Genomic DNA, 3,786 nt, shown 5'->3' with positions numbered 1-3,786 from the left:
CCGAGATCGATCAAGGGCCCAAATGCTACCCATTCATGCCTACTCCCTCTGTGCAAACCAAGTTACCTCTGGTATCCTTTAAAGCAGGGGGTCCCCAACCTTTTTGAGCCCGGGGCCCACTATCCCGACCAAAATTTTCTCTGGGGGGAGGGGGTAGGGTTGAGTGGGCGTGGCTAGTGTCGGCGGCAGCAGCCCCCCCTTTTTTCCCAGATTCCACAGTATAGCAAGTACAGTTACCACAGTATAGCAAGTACAGTTAGCCTAGTATAGCAAGTACAGTTAGCCCAGTATAGCAAGTACAGTTAGCCCAGTATAGCAAGTATAGTTACCCCAGTATAGCAAGTATAGTTACCCCAGTATAGCAAGTACAGTTAGCCCAGTATAGCAAGTACAGTTAGCCCAGTATAGCAAGTACAGTTAGCCCAGTATAGTAAGTACAGTTAGCCCAGTATAGCAAGTACAGTTAGCCCAGTATAGCAAGTACAGTTAGCCCAGTATAGCAAGTACAGTTAGCCCAGTATAGCAAGTACAGTTAGCCCAGTATAGCCAGTACAGTTAGCCCAGTATAGCCAGTACAGTTAGCCCAGTATAGCCAGTACAGTTAGCCCAGTATAGCCAGTACAGTTAGCCCAGTATAGCCAGTACAGTTAGCCCAGTATAGCCAGTACAGTTAGCCCAGTATAGCCAGTACAGTTAGCCCAGTATAGCCAGTACAGTTAGCCCAGTATAGCCAGTACAGTTAGCCCAGTATAGCCAGTACAGTTAGCCCAGTATAGCCAGTACAGTTAGCCCAGTATAGCCAGTACAGTTAGCCCAGTATAGCCAGTACAGTTAGCCCAGTATAGCCAGTACAGTTAGCCCAGTATAGCCAGTACAGTTAGCCCAGTATAGCTAGCCCAGTATAGCCAGTATAGATAGCCCAGTATCGCTCCCCCAGTGTCACCAGTACAGTTAGCCCAGTGTAGCCTCTCCTCTCCCCCCCCCCCCCCCCCCCCCCCCGCGGCTGCCGCTCCTGTTACCTTACGAGCGGGCAGTCGCTTCCTTATATTCCCCATAGCTCCTCTCCTCTTGCAGCACCTCGTATTACAGCAGAGCTTCCCGCGCGGCTGCTGTAAGGAAGGGTAGGAAATATGGCAGCGGCTTCCTGTAGCGGCGATCGCCATTACCATGGGAACGCTGCCCCGCCTTCATCCCTGCTTACAGCAGTCTCACAGCAAGCGCTGCTGTAATACGAGATGCTTCAAAGAGGAGAGGAGCTATGGGGAATATAAGGAAGAAAGCGGCCGCCCGCTCATAAGGTATCAGGAACGGCGGCCGCTGAGGGGAGAGGAAGAAAGGCCAGATCTGCCGCGGCCCCCCAGAAATCTGCCCACGGACCCCCAGGGGGCCGCGGCCCCCAGGTTGGGGACCTCTGCTTTAACCACTTGAGGACCTAGGGCTTTCTACCCCTTAAGGACCGGCCACTTTTTTTCCATTCAGACCACTGCAGCTTTCACGGTTTATTGCTCGCTCATACAACCTACCACCTAAATGAATTTTGGCTCCTTTTCTTGTCACTAATAAAGCTTTCTTTTGGTGCGATTTGATTGCTCCTGCGATTTTTACTTTTTATTATATTCAGCAAAAAAGACATGAATTTTGGCAAAAAAATGATTTTTTTAACTTTCTGTGCTGACAGTTTTCAAATAAAGTAAAATTTCTGTATACATGCAGCGCGAAAAATGTGGACTAACATGTTTTTGATAAAAAAAAACCCATTCAGCGTATATTTATTGGTTTGGGTAAAAGTTATAGCGTTTACAAACTATGGTGCCAAAAGTGAATTTTCCCATTTTCAAGCATCTATGACTTTTCTGACCCCCTGTCATGTTTCATGAGGGGCTAGAATTCCAGGATAGTATAAATACCCCCCAAATGACCCCATTTTGGAAAGAAGACATCCCAAAGTATTCACTGAGAGGCATAGTGAGTTCATAGAAGATATTATTTTTTGTCACAAGTAAGCGGAAAATGACACTTTGTGACAAAAAAAAAAAAAAAAAAAAAAAGTTTCCATTTCTTCTAACTTGCGACAAAAAAAAATGAAATCTGCCACGGACTCACCATGCCCCTCTCTGAATACCTTGAAGGGTCTACTTTCCAAAATGGGGTCATTTGTGGGGTGTGTTTACTGTCCTGACATTTTGGGGGGTGCTAAATTGTAAGCACCCCTGTAAAGCCTAAAGGTGCTCATTGGACTTTGGGCCCCTTAGCGCAGTTAGGCTGCAAAAAAGTGCCACACATGTGGTATTGCCGTACTCAGGAGAAGTAGTATAATGTGTTTTGGGGTGTATTTTTACACATACCCATGCTGGGTGGGAGAAATATCTCTGTAAATGACAATGTTTTGATTTTTTTTACACACAATTGTCCATTTACAGAGTTATTTCTCCCACCCAGCATGGGTATGTGTAAAAATACACCCCAAAACACATTATACTACTTCTCCCGAGTACGGCGGTACCACATGTGTGGCACTTTTTTGCACCCCAAGTACGCTAAGGGGCCCAAAGTCCAATGAGTACCTTTAGGATTTTCACAGGTCATTTTGCGGAATTTGATTTCCAGACTACTCCTCACGGTTTAGGGCCCCTAAAATGCCAGGGCAGTATAGGAACCCCACAAATGACCCCATTTTAGAAAGAAGACACCCCAAGGTATTCCGTTAGGAGTATGGTGAGTTCATAGAAGATTTTATTTTTTGTCACAAGTTAGTGGAAAATGACACTTTGTGAAAAAAACATTAAAACTATTTTCCGCTAACTTTCGACAAAAAATAAAATCTTCTATGAACTCACCATACTCCTAACGGAATACCTTGGGGTGTCTTCTTTCTAAAATGGGGTCATTTGTGGGGTTCCTATACTGCCCTGGCATTTTAGGGGCCCTAAGCCGTGAGGAGGAGTCTGGAAATCAAATTCCGCAAAATGACCTGTGAAATCCTAAAGGTGCTCATTGGACTTTGGGCCCTTTAGCGCAGTTAGGGTGCAAAAAAGTGCCACACATGTGGTATCGCCGTACTCGGGAGAAGTAGTACAATGTGTTTTGGGGTGTATTTTTACACATACCCATGCTGGGTGGGAGAAATACCTCTGTAAATGACAATCTTTTGATTTTTTTACACACAATTGTCCATTTACAGAGATATTTCTCCCACCCAGCATGGGTATGTGTAAAATTTACCCCAAAACACATTGTACTACTTCTCCCGAGTACGGCGATACCACATGTGTGGCACTTTTTTGCACCCTAACTGCGCTAAAGGGCCCAAAGTCCAATGAGCACCTTTAGGCTTTCACAGGTCATTTTGCGGAATTTGATTTCCAGACTACTCCTCACGGTTTAGGGCCCCTAAAATGCCAGGGCAGTATAGGAACCCCACAAATGACCCCATTTTAGAAAGAAGACACCCCAAGGTATTCCGTTAGGAGTATGGTGAGTTCATAGAAGATTTTATTTTTTGTCACAAGTTAGTGGAAAATGACACTTTGTGAAAAAAACATTAAAAATCTATTTTCCGCTAACTTTCGACAAAAAATAAAATCTTCTATGAACTCACCATACTCCTAACGGAATACCTTGGGGTGTCTTCTTTCTAAAATGGGGTCATTTGTGGGGTTCCTATACTGCCCTGGCATTTTAGGGGCCCTAAGCCGTGAGGAGGAGTCTGGAAATCAAATTCCGCAAAATGACCTGTGAAATCCTAAAGGTGCTCATTGGACTTTGGGCCCTTTAGCGCAGTTAGGG

The sequence above is a fragment of the Hyperolius riggenbachi genome, chromosome 12 (assembly GCF_040937935.1).
Source record: "Hyperolius riggenbachi isolate aHypRig1 chromosome 12, aHypRig1.pri, whole genome shotgun sequence".
Taxonomy (NCBI): domain Eukaryota; kingdom Metazoa; phylum Chordata; class Amphibia; order Anura; family Hyperoliidae; genus Hyperolius; species Hyperolius riggenbachi.
The sequence above is the reverse complement of the archived record's forward strand: the minus strand, read 5'-3'. Positions refer to the sequence as shown.